General features: G+C 43.7%; 1 long non-coding RNA gene across 1 annotated transcript; it reads left to right on the top strand.

Annotated features, from left to right (window-relative positions):
* The first annotated feature begins 9,319 nt into the window (after window positions 1–9,319).
* On the top strand, window positions 9,320–14,371 carry LOC121273457. The gene is made up of 2 exons (XR_005942032.1): window positions 9,320–9,756; window positions 10,340–14,371. It is a non-coding gene; the product is annotated as an uncharacterized LOC121273457 (long non-coding RNA).
* The last annotated feature ends 1,148 nt before the right edge of the window (window positions 14,372–15,519 follow it).

Here is a 15,519-nt window from a genome sequence, read left to right as displayed (position 1 = left end):
CTAGTTGTGTTTACCTGAGTTACATTTATACAGGCTCACTAGCTCAGTAAGCGATCAGGTCTCACCGAACTATGACACAATCATATTCTAATCACTCTCACACAGACTGTATCTTGCAGGCCAAGTTATTATACCTACATCAGCCCTTCTGCACAAGATTGACAGAGAAGACTGACTATGTTATTGACCACACAACAAGATCACAGTGCTACAAACATTTGGAACTTCTTGTGAGAATGTAAACTGGGAGAACAATGGTCTATTGGTCTCTTACAGACATAGAGATAGAGATTGACTGTCAGGATTAACCAACAATTTTTACCACATCACAATAGGTATGACGCAGAAGGAGGCCATTTGGTCCATCGTGTTTGCACTGGCTCTTCCAAAGAGCAACTCACCTAGTCCCATTCTCCCACCTTACCCTTTAAGTCCTCCCGTTTCTGATAACAGTCTAATTCCTTCCTGAATGCTTCAGTTGAACCTGCCTCTGCCACACTCTCAACCTGTGCATTCCAAAATTTAATTGCAATGCTGCATAAGAAGTTTCTCCACATATCGCTTTTGCTTCTTTGAATAACTTCTTTAAATCTGTGCCCTCTTGTTCTTGATCCTTTCACGAGTCAGAACAGTTTCTTCCTATAGACTCTGTCCAGACGCCTCATGATTCTGAATGCCTCCATCAAATCTCCTCTGAGCATCTTTTCTCTCATGCCACCATGCTAAGCTTTCCAATCTATCTTCATAACTCAAGTTTCTCAACCCTGGAACCATTCACGTAAACCTCTTCTATACTCTCTCCAATGCCTTCACATCCTTCCTAAAGTTCAGTGCCGAGAACTGTAAGCAATAATCCAGCTGAGGTCTAACTAGTGTCTTATACAAGCTCAGCATAACCTCCTTGCTCTTGTACTCTGTGCCCCTGTTCATAAAATCCAGGATACTGTATCATTTATTAACCATTCTCTCAACCTGCCCTGCCACAATGACTTAGGCACATATACACCCAGGTCTCTCAGCTTCTGCACCCCCTTTAGAGTTGTACCCACTAATATATACTGTCTCTTCCTGCCAAAACTTATTGTCTCACATTTCGCTGGATTGAACTTCAGCTGCCACCTCTCCTCCCATTCGACCAACTTGTCTATGAACTTTTGAAGTTCTACAATATCCTCCTCACAGTTTGTGTTGCTTCTGAGATTTGTATTATCCACAGATTTTGAAATGTTGCCTTTACACTAAGGTCTAGGTCATTAATGTATGTCAGGAAAAGCAATGGTCCCATAACAGACCCCTGTAGAACTCCATTACAAACCTTCCTCCAGTGCAAAAAATATCCACTAACTGCTACTCTCTGTTTCCTGTTATGCAGCCAATTCCATATCCATGTTGCTCCTGTCCCTTTTGTAACCTGAGCTTTAACTATTCTCACAAATCTGTTGTGCAGTACTTCAACAAATGCCTTTTGGAAGTCCATGTACACCATAGTGACAGCATTGCCCTCATGAATCTTCTCTGTTACCTCTTCAAGAAACTCCATCAAATTAGTTAAGCATGATTTTCCTTTAAGAAGTCCATGCTGGCTTTCCATAATCAACCTGCATTTGTCCATGTGATGATTAACTTTGTCCAGAATTGTTGTTTCTAGAAGTTAACCTGATTGGTCTGTAGTCACTGGGCATATCTTTAAGCCCTTTTTTGATCAAGAGTGTAAAGTTTGCAATCTTTAGTCCTCGAAAACTACCCCTGAGTCTACGGAGGATTGAAAAATTATGTCCAGTGCCTCCGCAATTTCAATTTACATCTTGCAGTATCCTGGGATGCATCTCATCTGGTCCTGGCGACTTAACAACTTTAAGTACAGATAACAAATTCAATACATCCTCTTTCCCGATTTTAAACCCATCTAGTGTCCGAATTACTTCGGAGTTTTACCATGGTCTGGGTAGCATCTTCTTCCTTGCTAAAGACAGGTGCAAAGTATTCATTTAATACCTCAGCTATATGTCTGCCCCCTAGTGTAAATTCCCTTTTTGCCCCATATCAACCCTAGTCTGAAGCTTTGGAGCTCGAATACGGTATTTATTATTCTTCAGCCCCTATGCTAAGAGAAACCCCACCCTCAATTCCCCAGGTTCAGACAAAGATTAACTGCGACGTTGTATCTAATGGCGGCCTGATTACCCATAATCCAGTGCGTCTCAGAAACCGCTCTATCTGCCGCGGGTTGTCCGGGTGGATGGCGCATGCTCGGAGTCTCCTGCTCTCTTTGCTTGAGGTTGGTGCCGGAGAGAAGCCGGAAGCGGCGGATAGTGACAGTGGAGAATGTTCATTGGTTCAGATTCAGCTCTGGGGCCGCACTCGGATTTGGAAACCCCGCCCCCGACACTGACCTCTCACCTGACAGCTCACAATGCCCGGCTGATTGATGGCAGCTGCGGGCTAATAGGAAGACGGAATGGGGCAGGAGTCTCGTGTTGGGGATGCTGGTCCTCCAACCAATCGGAGTGAATGAGGGGCGGGGCCGGATCTCCCTCATTGGCTGAAACTCTGCATCATTCTGAAAGCTAATTTCTCTCAAACTCCAGGAGAAAACTGGACCTTTCTGTTTGTGACTTGAAACAGATGAAACCCTGTGGGTGTGGAGCAGACATTTCAACATTTGTTACTGAAATGTGCGAACATGATGAAACAATGTACACACAATACAAGGGCTGACTTCAAGGCATAAATGGGCAGACAGGAAATAACACCATTAGAACAAGAAGGTTCCCTAGTTTCAATAAATGAACCGGCAGAAGGGTTTGGACAGGTTAGGGAGAAGGTTAATGCTGTCATCGTTCAGAACAATAGATGGAAACCAAGGCCAGTGAGAGAGGGGCCCACCGCAGACAGGTCGAGAAAGACCAGAATGGAAAATTTACCTTTGTCACAGTCATAATAGCTTTCAAAATAACTGTTCTGGAACTGTGGCGGGGCAGAAACCTGATCGGAGAGATTCAAACCTGGAGTTCAGAGAAAGATGGACACGGATTTGGGAGATTACAAAAAGTTTAAGTATTTTTCAAAGGAAAGTGAGGCAGGGAATGGGGCAGCAGCATGCAAAGATGGAGAAGTGAAGAATTTATTTTAAGGATAGTGGTAATGATGGAAGATTTAAAGGAGAGCGGGACAGTACTTGAAAAGAGAGAACTGTTGTGAATGTCAGTAGGCATGGGGAAGTTGTGTGGTCTATAGTTTAGTGGGTATAGGGTCGATGGAGCAGGTGGTGCACAGAGAGAGCACTGAGAGGGCATGAGGGGAGACGGGTGGGAAACTCGTGAAAAATGTGTGTTCAGGGTTTGGGCAAATGGGATATTCAGACACAGTTTGTCCCATTGGGCCAGTGGAAGGGAGGGAAGCAGCAGAGGCAGCTGATCGGATTGTCTCAATCTTAGAAACAAAGAAGGTCCATGCGATCCTCACATTGTTGCTGGAGGTGAGGATGGAGGAGACAAGCGAGAGGGAGAACCCTTCAAAAGGAACAAATTTGTGTTAAAGATATTAAAAAGACTCAACACACTGTGTTTAACACAAAGCTGATTTATTTGAATTTTATCCAGAATCTTTAACTGGGCTGGAGTTTATTAACATCAGCAGAAATACACTCCAATGAATATGCTTCAGACAAGAATATCATTGGGAACTAAATCCAACCCAAACAGTTACTTGTGAACTCGCTGGTGTCTCAGCAGTTGGGATGATCGAATGAATCCTTTCCCACACTCAAAGCAGGTGAACGGCCACCCCTGACTGTGAACTCGCTGGCGTTTCAGTAGGTTGGATAAGTCAGCAAAGCCCTATTTATACACAGTGCAGGTAAATGGCCTCTCCCCAGTATGAACTCACTGGTATGTCCACAGATGGGATGACTGAGTGAATCCCTTTCCACGCTCAGAGCAGGTGAACAGACTCTCTCCAGTGTGAGTGCTCCAATGAATTTCCAGCTGGGATGGGTAATTGAATCCCTTCCCACAGTTCCCACATTTCCATGGATTCTCTCCAGTGTGACTGTGGCTGTGGTTCAACAGGTCATTTGTTCGGCTGAAGCCTCGTCCACACACAGAGCATGTATACGGTTTCTCCCCACTGTGAACAAGGCTTTTAACTTCCATGTTCAAAATTCGATGATATTTGGGTTACGATAAATTGGGCGACACCGTCAGACCCTGATGTGATGTTGGCTTTGAAATTCCGGACTGCAAGCCCTGTGAAAGTAGTTTAAAACAGGCAAAAGGGAGTGAGGGAGAACCCACAAAAACACAAAGGCAGGTTATGAAATTGAGTGAATGAATCGGTAATGTTTGGGACAGACACGAGGAAAAAGTGACAATGAAAGCTTTCAGACACAACGGATTCATTAATTCCTATTAGGAAAGGGAACCCACAGACTGGACAGGCCTATACAAAACTCCAAAATCTAGGGTAGGAAAGAGAGGGAGATGGGAGAGCCAGGGCGTGAAGGAGAGGGATGTTGCACATCTGCAACTCTACCAGAGCTTTGGCAGAATCTCCCAAACTTGCAACATCTACCAGCTAGAAGGATTAGGGTAGCAGGTGTCTGTGAACATAATCACCTCCAAGTCACAGACTGTCCTGACTTGACTGACATTCAGTACTGGATGAACAGGAATTTCTTCCATTTAAATATTGGGAAGACTGAAGCCATTGTCTTCAGTCCCAGCTACATTCTCCCATCAATGCCATCCGTCTCTCTGACAACTTTGAGACTGAACCAGACTATTCAACAATCAATTTTAGATCATTAACTCACTCCTCCATCCCCACCCCCTTTCCGATCCCTCTTATATTTTCCAATAATTTATATAGATTTTTCTTTTCCCACCTATTTCCATTATTTTGAAATGTATTTCCATCCATTGTTTTATCTCTACCTTTTAGCCTATTTTGATCCCTTCCCTTCACCCCACCCCACCCCCACTAGGGCTATCTGTACCTTGCTTGTCCTGTTTTCTACCCTTAATTAGCACATTAGATAATATCACCACCTTCAACCCCTCTTTGTCCTTTTGTCTGTGACATCATTTGGTTTGCTCCACCTATCACTGGCCCTCTATCCAGCTCTACCTGTCCCAGTATCCCCCTCCCACCCCCAAGCCATCTTATATTTCACCTCTTTTCTATTTTTACTTAGTTCTGTTGAAGAGTCATACGAACTCAAAACGTTAACTGTAATGCTCTCCGCAGATGCTGCCAGACCTGCTGAGTTTTTCCAAGTATTTTTATTTTTGTTTCAGACTATTCACTATCTCGCTGTCATATTTCACCCCAAGCTGATCCTCTAACTACATACCACCAAGACTGCCTATTTGGACCTCAGTAACTTTGCCAAACTTTACACCTGCCTCAGCTCATCTGCTGCTGAAACTCATCTTTCCCTTTGTTCCTGCTAAACTGGACTATTACTAGCTACCTACATAAAGATGGGGTCATTTAAAACTCTGCTTCCCTTATCCTTACTCGCACTAAGACTCATTCATCCAAAATCCCTGTGCTCACTGAGCAACATCGGCTTCTCATTAGGCAGCACCGCAATGTTCAAATTCTCATCCTTGTTCTCAAATCCTACCGTGACCTCACCCCTTACTATCTCTATAATATCCTCCAATCTACATCCCTCCCAGATATCTGGACTCATTTAATTCATTTAACTGATTTCAATTGATCCACCATTGGTGACCAAACCTTCAGCTGCCCAGGCCATAAACTCTGGAATATCCTCCTTAGACCTCTCTGCCTCCCTCTCATCCTTTAAGATTCTCCTTATAAGCTACTTATTTGACCAAGCCTCTGATCATCTGCTCTGATGCCTGCTTAAGTGACTTAGTGTTAAATATTGCAACATAATATTCCTGTTAAACACATTAGAAGGTTTTGTTTTATCCAGAGTGCTACATAAGTACAAATTGTCCTTGATGATTTGGATATATATCATCGCTGAGTGGAAATCCTGTAACTCCTTACCAAACAGCATTGTGGGAGCACCTTCACCACAGTAACTGCAGCGGTTCAGGAAGAAGGTCCACCGACACCTGACCAACAGAGAACTGGGGATTGACAATATCTGCTGGTCTTGTTAGTGACGCCCAAATCCCAAAAATGGAGTTAACAAAAAACCCCCATTGTTTCTCTCTCCACAGCTGCTGTCAGACCAGGTGAGTTTTTTTTTTCCAGCATTTTCTGTTTTGATTTCACACTTCCAGCATCCCCAATATTTTGATTTAATCTGAATTGGTCTGCCTGTGTTTATAAACTCAGTCTATAAAACAATGAAATGAAAGCAAAACTCTACAATGTTGGATCTGAAATTAAAATATAAAAGACTTCAAATATTCAGCTTGTCAGGCAGCATAAGCCGATTAAGAAACAGAGCTAGGGGCTCAGGTCACTGACCTGCCTTCAGACTGCACGAAAACGCTCAGCGGCAGCCAATGAATAATGGCGGCCGAAGTTCCCACAATGCTATGGGCCCAGAAATCGCTCTATCTAAAAGTTGTTTATTTTCTTATCGAAGGTTGGTTGTCGCAATCTGCGGGTGATAACAATGGCGCAGTGAGAGGTAAGGAGGTGAAGAACTGCAGCAAATTACAGGAATACTTAAACGGACTTGCAGACTACACGGAGAAATGGAAAATTAAATTCAAAATAGTGAAATGAAGGCGGGTTGGGTCCCTGCTAATGGAGATAGACCGTATTCGATCCCACGGTGCATTCTGCGTAGGATGACCCCCCATTATTACGGAAGAATTAAGCCGTGTTTCTGCGCTTGTGCACCGACACCAATGCCGAAAATAACAAAATAAAGTCCAGCTCTGAAGAAGAGTCATACGGACATAAAACGTTAACTCTCTCTTTCTCTCCACAGATGCTGCTAGACTTGCTGAGTTTTTCCAGCATTTTCTGCTTTTGTTGCCAAGACTAACAACTTCCCAGCATCCATGATCACCGCAACCTGCATCCTGGAACTGGGAGTGGGAGAAGCGGGAAGAATGAGGAGAAACAATATAACCCAACACTCACAACAACCTCCAATCCACCTCTATTCCCAGGATAGTGAGACAGAGTTTAGAAACACTCAACAACACGACTCCAGTGAAACATCCACGAGGAAAGGGGGAACAGTGACTGTGTCTGCTCTGATATAGCCCCAGACTTGTCACTCATATCCCCAACTCAGCCCAATTCACAGCTCAACCTACCAGCTTGTAGTTTCCTGCACCTTGACCCCCGCTTGGCCCAGGTGTGGGACAGTGCCAGGTGAGTCGTTTGTGTCACCAGGAGAATGCGGGAGGGGTGACCTCCCGCCCTGTGCTGTGTCCAAAATGGACTCTTCCTCCCCTCCTCCAGGGCCCGAAAACACCGCATGCAGGCAGCTGATGGGCTTTGGGGATCTTCACTAACCTGCACAGGTACATTATCCTGCACATTCCCTCCCCACCTCCATTCACCATGTCAACAAGTTGCTTTTCTTTCTTTCTGCTCCCCCTTTGTGTAAACATCTTGTTTCATACAAGTTTTGTTTAAGACTTGTTTAATCTTGTTTAATTGCAGGGCTATGGGGCAAAGGCAGGGACGTGGCATTAGGTAAATTGTTCCTTCAGGGAGCTAACACAGACATGACCAACCGAGTGGCCCCCTTTTGTGCTGCAACATTCTATGATTCTGTGATGTGTCTATTCTGCTGCTCCATTCCCAGTGATTCCCACCTTCTGCTATTGTTCCTGGCACCCTGTTTAACCAAGTAATTCCTCCCCTTTCCCTTGCTCACCCTGTGCAGTGTGTGTGTCAGGCTTCCTCCGAACACCTCCCCTCACCACCACCCCGGCCCCTTTAACCATCAGCAGCTTTCTGCTTGTCTGGTTTTAATCTAAGTTTACAGAATTGCAGGATTTAGCTTCAAACTCGCCTTAACTGATTGCAGCAAATCTGATCATGTTTGCTCCTCACACCAGGATAGTTTATTTTGTATAAAATCAGACCAAAAATGCAGTGACTGTCCTCAAGCTTCTTCTTTTGATGCTCACAGGACCCGAATATAAAACAGCGAGCGTTCTCCCCCTAGACTGAATACAAAACAATGAACATTCTCCCCCCAGACCCAAATATAAAGTAAAGTAAAGTTAGAATAAACTTCAATAAAACACTGGCTTGGCACCAGGCACAGGATTGGGTCCAATTCTGAGCATCTCACCACAGGAAGAATGTGAGGCATTAGAGACTGTGCAGTAAAGGCTCACGAGAGGTGAGGAACTTCAATTAGGTTAGGTGAAGTTGGGTTTGTTTTCCTTGGAAGTGGAACCATTGTCTTGCATATTTTCTGGACCTTCTGTCTTCACTTCCTTCTGAAATTGTTGCCATTCAGTGGCGGGGGTGTTAAAAACTTTCTTTCATGGCATTTGGGCAAGGCCAGCATTTGCTGCCCATCCCCAACTGCCCTTGAAGCAAGGCTTGCCACACCATTCAGAGGGCCATTCTGAGTCAAACACATTTCAGTGGATCTGGAGTCACATGTAGGCCAGACCATGTAAGGATGGCAGATTTCCTTCTCTAAAAGGCATTAGTGAACCAGATGTTTTTTTTAAATGATAACTGACAATGGTTTCATTGTCACTGTTACTGAGGCTAGCTTTAAATTCCAGATTTATTAATTGAATTTAAATTGAACCAGCTGCTGAGGTGGGACTTGAACCCAAGTCCCTAGAGTATTAGCTGGCCTTCTGGATTACTGGTTTAGTGACATCGGCACAACGCCAACGCCACCCCCCAACATATATATATAATTTTAATTATTTTGTAACTAGTTTAATATTTGTCATTATTTTATTTCATGTGGTTTCTAATATGAGTTTCAGACAGTTCTGTGCCAAATGGACGAGCTGTTTAAAGGTCACTCATTTCTCCCTATGCATGTTAATGTTCATTAAAGACACAGAAAATAATGTCCTCCTCATTAAGTATCAATGGCACTTAAATGGATAATTCCCACTTCCCTTCTTTTGGGTGCATAGGTGGTCTATACATTCAGGTTACTGTATAATTTGATTGTTAATTTTATTGAGTGCCCCAAATTTTAAATGACTACTCCAATCTCCACATCGCAGCACAAATTGACCATTTCTCATTGGGGAGGCAATGGCGATGCCTTTTCCCAGCATTCCCCGCGATGGTGAATGTGCCCTATCCAGACCACTAGAAAGCGGTGCGCAGGCGCAGTGCCGGACAGTGTTTGGAGCATGCGCAGTGTCAGTGATGACGACGGGAGAGAAGCTCCTCTACAGCCGGCGAGGATGTGGATACGCGACTGGCGCAATGGAGCCGGCGGCTGGTCGGGAAGGTTTTTAAACACCCGGTGAAGGCCTCAAACCCCGAACAGAGACCTGCAGGTCCTGGGTTTGAGCTCCAGGGCTTTTAACCGAGACTAGACCCAGATTAACGGCCGCCATCTTGTTTCAGAGGGGAGCAGGGCGCATGGGCGCAGGGCTTGATGACGTAACAGTGGGCGGGGCTTCAGCGTGCCTGTTCCCAACCGGGTCCAAGTGCCCGCTTCGTGTAAAATCTGGGCAACAGGTTTTCCAGCAGAAACAGCATTACCTGGAAAAACTCAGCAGGTCTGGCAGCATCGGCGGAGAAGAAAAGAGTTGACGTTTCGAGTCCTCATGACCCTTCAACAGAGCTTTACCCACTTTCAGGCTGCAGGTGATGTTTGAAGCGGAGAGGAGTTCACGGGCCTTTTATATATTCAGAGTGAGAGGTTGCAGCCCCTGTGTAGTTACCTGAAGGGGATGATCCTCAACCTTTGGTGACACTGCTGTCCCATTCTTTGAATCTTTGTCTGACCATTGTGGAGGGGGAGTGGGTAAGTCAGAGAATCTTCTCCTGAAATTGTTCATGGGCCAGGTTAAAACATGAATTTGCAGATCCAGGATGGGTGACACACATGGGGGTGGTCACACTGGCTGACGACCTCTCTTCCGTGGTCTTGTCCGTGCCCGGGTGTCCCTGGAGAGGGAACATGCGGTGTCCATTAGTACGCTTGATACCTCCCATAACCAGTGGGCACCTCAGGGTACAGAGTGTCTCATTGACACTGGAAAAAACATTCTGCTTTAGTTCGGAAGGTTCCCTTTGCTTTTATTGGGACTTTGTTGCTGATTTGAGCTTCTTTTAGTTTGATTGGACCACATGTTTGGGGAAAGAACGTCCCAAAGAAACTTGAATTGTCTGTTTTGAATTTCTATCCTGTACTTACAGTGATGGTTTTTGTAAACTCCTTTTACAGGGGAGAAGAGGGAGATGATTTGCAGACGGGAAACTCGAACCAAACATCACATCAAGATCTGACTGCGTCACTCAATTCATCAAGACCTAAGTATCATTGGACATTGACTGTGAAAGGAGGTATATTTGTCTGTTCTGTCTGTGGGTAAAGATTTGAAACATTAGTGTGACTGGAAAAGAACCAAGACACACACACACACACAGTGAGTGTGTTCCAGTGAACTGACTGGAGAAGGAGCTTTAACCTGTTACACCACCTGAAACAAAGATTTCACCATGCACAGCAGAGAGAAACTGTGCAAGCGTAGTGTGTGTGGACAAGAATTCAACTGATTATCCAACCTGGAGAGGCACAGGAACATCGACACCATGGAGAAGCCGTGGAACTGCGGGGATTGTGGGAAGAGATTCAGATCCCCCTCTGAGCTGGAAACTCATGGACGCATTCACACTGGGGAGAGACCGTTTATCTGTTGCGATTGTGGGAAGGGATTCACTCGACTAACTAACCTCACTTCACACCAACTTGTTCATTCAGACATGAGACCTTTTAAATGTTGTGACTGTGAGAAGAGCTTTAAAAGCAAAAAGAATCTGCTAATACACCAGCGAGTTCACACTGGGGAGAGGCCATTCACCTGCTTTGACTGTGGGATGGGATTCGCTCAGTTATCCAACCTGCTGCGACACCAGAGAGTTCACACTGGAGAGAGGCTGTTCACCTGCTCCAAGTGTGGGAAGGGATTCACTCAGTTAAGTACCCTCACTTCACATCAACTTGTTCACTCTGACATGAGACATTTTAAATGTTCTGACTGTGAAAATTGCTTTAAAAGCAAAAAGATTCTATTGATACACCAGAGAATTCACACTGGGGAGAAACCATTCACCTGCTCCAAGTGTGGGAAGGGATTCACTCAACTAACCCAGCTCACTTCACATCAGCGTGTTCACTCTGAAAAGAGACCTTTTAGATGTTCTGACTGTGTGAAAAGCTATAAAAGCAAAGTGGATCTGCTGACACACCAGCGAGTTCACACTGGAGAAAGGCCATTCACGTGTTCCATGCGTGGGATGGGACTTATTCACCCATCCCTCTGGCTGAAACACCAGCGAGTTCACACTGGAGAGAGGCCGTTCACCTGCTCCGTGTGTGGGAAGGGATTCAATTATTATCCACCCTGCAGACACACCGATGTATTCACAAGGGACTGCAGGGGTTGGATTCTGCTGTTAATCACATCCAGGACTGAACCATGTTCATTCTGACAGTTGGGGTTTGTTTTTGCTGATGTTCACAATCCCAGTAACTGGGCTGGAGTTTAATATTCTGGATAAAGGTTAAATTAATCAGCTTAGTGTCAAATACACAATGCTTGAGTCCATGATTTCTCTAAGAAAAGAGGAGACTGATTGATGTTCTGTTAATGACTTTTCTGGCCTAAGTCCTTCTCTCCTTTGTTAATGGAAGATGTGTATTTATATAGCACCTTTCACAGCTTCAGGATGTTCCAAAGTGCTTTACAGCCAGTGAAGTCTTTTTGAAGTGTAGTCCCTGTGTAATGTGGGAAATGCATGTCGGACCAGCCGTGAGCTTCGTCCAAACCATGGAGCCCCTCACCTTGCAGGAAATCCACCCCAGCCACAAGGACAAGGTTTTGATGGCACCGTCCCGAGTGTCTCAATGGGATCCATGAGGTCGCTGGACATGACACGTCACCCAACAGTGATTGATCCCAAACAGCAGACCCCCAACAAGGGACTGGTGAGTTTCCCCTCTCACATACCACAATTGGACTGGCGAAGAGTTCGTGTCTCATGGTTTTGATCCCTGGAAAAGCAAAAATGAGCCATGCGAGGCCATGAAGACCCCAGCACCAACAACAAACTGGTCTGTGTGGGTCAAGACTCCAGATACAGGGTGACAGAGAAACACAAACAACAAACTGGTCCTGTGTGGGTCAAGACTCCGGATACAGAGTGACAGAGAAACGCAAACAACAAACTGGTCCTGTGTGGATCAAGATTCTGGGTACAGGGTAACAGAGAAACACAAACAACAAACTGGTCCTGTGTGGGTCAAGACTCCAGGTTCAGGGTGACAGAGAAATGCAAATGCCAATACGGATCATCCAGCTCACCAACCACAACAACTGGGTTGAGACCTACCCATGAAAGAAGGGAATTGAACAAAAGCACAAAACACCCCAGTACAAGACAGAAAAACAGATTCTGGAAACTTAACCACACAAAACCAATCATTACTCTGTAATCACTGGGTGGATGAAATATTTAAACCAAAAAGTGTCCAAGCCATAGAAAAGGAATGCCTTAATCTGAATCAAACAATTATTCACCTTGCCAAATCATTTAAACCCACAATAATACCAGAGAAGTTCGGAAACAGAGGCTACATTTTTTAGCAGTGTGAAATAACATAATGCACAAATCCAGACAAACTGAGAGAAATTCCATAGAAAAATCACACAAGACGACTTTTCTGATTACTCAATTTCAGATAGGACAAGTTCATCGCACAGATCAGATTGGATTCCTCCAGAGAATGAAATGAACACTGAAATATCTGACTTCATCGAAGAAACTCAGGAATCGAGAGAATCCCTGATGTAAAGGATAAACAAAACCTCATGAGGAGAGAAAGACAAGCGATCAGAGAATTAAAAGTCAATACAGATATTGACATAAAACCAGCAGACAAAGGCAGTAACATAGATATGGACAGACAACAAAACCTTACTGAAGCAAATAGACAACTCAACAAGACAGATTACTGCACCAAGTGAACTAAGTCCATGTATCAATAGAGACAAAAAGAAGTTAAGGACAGACTAACAGAACTTAAAGACTCCAACTACATGAATCGAAAACAGATGGAATACCTAAAGGGACAGCAACCACAGCCAAGGACATTTTACAAAATACATAAACACCTGATGGTAACATGAGAAATCCTCCAAATTTCAACCATTACAGGCTGTGGCAGTGAATCATACAGAATGGCAGAACACACTGATTCATTTTTGAACACCCCCACCCCAGCTCAATATTACCCCAATTACATTAAGGATACTTACCGCTCAGAAAAATCCCTCACCGCACCCTCCCGACAGCACACTCTTCACAATGGAAATTGAGAGTTTGGAAAGCAACATAGAAACGGAGGGATTCCAGTCATCCAAAACATATTGAATAAAGTTCCACAATCTCATAGACCAGGCAAAGCCATAATCTGATTATTATATATGGGACTAACAAAAAACAACTTTGAATGCAGATGGAGAATACAATCTTCAAATTAAAGATATAGCCACTGGCAAAAAATTTGCACACCCCTGCCCCTCCCCCCATGTTAATATATAAATGTGTGGGGGAATGGGAAGAGAGTGTTTTCAAAGAATGTTCCAAGCTACCATTATGTTATTACAGATTTCTAGATGATACTGGAAGAGTTTGGTCCCACACGGTGACAGAACTGGAGGAATCTGCACAAACAATCACTATCTGACTATCAAAATCAAAGTTACAACAATGTTAAGAAATGTGACTTACCTGTCTCTCTGTGACGGTTTCTGGCTGGAGACTGAGGACGAGGAGGCCCAGCATTCCCTGGGAGTTCCAGCACGTGTCCAGAGTGGGACAGGCAGCGCGGGCTCAGGAGAAGAGATTGAACCATTGGGAGGTGTGCAGTTGTTGAGGCAATCCGAGTCAGAGCAGCTTTGAGGGATGTCAGAGGCTAGATTCTTGAAAGTGGAGACCCTTGTGAGGGAGATGGAGTTTTCACGAGATTGTGTGACTCACAGTGAACACTGACATCTGGGTGGGTTGCTGAGAAATCTGTGGGATCTGTCTTGACTGTCTGTTATTTAATGTGCTGTGCATTATGTTTGACCACAGCTGCCTGTTACTTCATATTTTTCTCATGTAATTCTGAATGTTAGAGATTAAGATAGATATTGCCAATTGTTTTATTTTTCTGACTTTCTATAATAAAGTTTAACTTGTTTGTTTAAAACCGTGGAAGCTTGTAATTTTATTCTCTTAGTCAGTACTTGGGATTTCAAATATTGTCTACTTCAAACAAAAAGTTACTGGTCCCTAACCAGATTGAAACAAACATACAGAAATAAAATTAATTTCTTAAACACCACAGAGTTCAAACTAACACAATGAGATAACACATAACAAATTAGCAGCAAACGTTTTCTTTAAATCAACAGACACGCGCACCCTATTACATATCAAAAGGCACCATGCTAAACACACCTTCCATCGATTAATGAATTCACAACTGATGCGATTCCATGGCATTTGTACAGAACAGGCAGATTTAACAGTGTCATCAATACCTCATTCACTGCGTTGTGACAGAGGGGATACGCAAAAAGGTTCCTTAAACATATCAAATACAATTTTTGGAAAGAATTAGACAACCCTCCAAGATTAAATAGATTAGGCCCTGAAAATACCACATATTATGGGATATTGCAATAGGATACCACATATAAAGAAAGTAATTGAAACTAATTTTGAAAACTTAAATGAAGGAATCGACTCACTAAACCAAAAAATAACAGCCTTTAGAAAGAATAAAAACCGAAAGGATCTTTTCGTTAGCAGCAAAGTGAGCACACAAACCACAACAAATTGTGGGAATAGAAACTATAACATTCAAGCACTTAAAAGTCCTGAAAACAAGACAAAAATTCAACACAGGGAAAACACCCCTTTAAACCACAGAATCACATGTGAACAACAATGTTGTCTATGCAATATGATATAAACATTGCAAAATCTGATACATGGGAGAGACCATGTAACAGATTAAGAACTAGACTCACATCGTGACAGTAGAAGGAAGAAAGAACAGGAAGCCATCAACAAACATTTTATTGAATATGGACGGGACCCTTTGGAAATGACAAGACTGGAAACAAATCTAAATTGGTTTACATTGCAAAGGAAGAGCAAAGAGGGACAGTGGATTCCAAATTTAGTAACAATGTCTCCAAAAGGCTTAAATTAAAGAAAAAAAAGTGTTGATACAAGAGAACTGTTAATACGTTTAATAACTTGAATGATTCCCATTCTGGGAGGTTTGGTGAGATAGGAAAGAGCTATTCACACCTCCAGGAAAACCACTGTCAATGAGTTTACCCTTGT

Source organism: Carcharodon carcharias (assembly GCF_017639515.1).
Source record: "Carcharodon carcharias isolate sCarCar2 chromosome 21 unlocalized genomic scaffold, sCarCar2.pri SUPER_21_unloc_4, whole genome shotgun sequence".
Taxonomy (NCBI): Eukaryota; Metazoa; Chordata; class Chondrichthyes; order Lamniformes; family Lamnidae; genus Carcharodon; species Carcharodon carcharias.
Note: the sequence above shows the minus strand (reverse complement) of the source record. Positions and strands in the feature narration are given on the sequence as shown.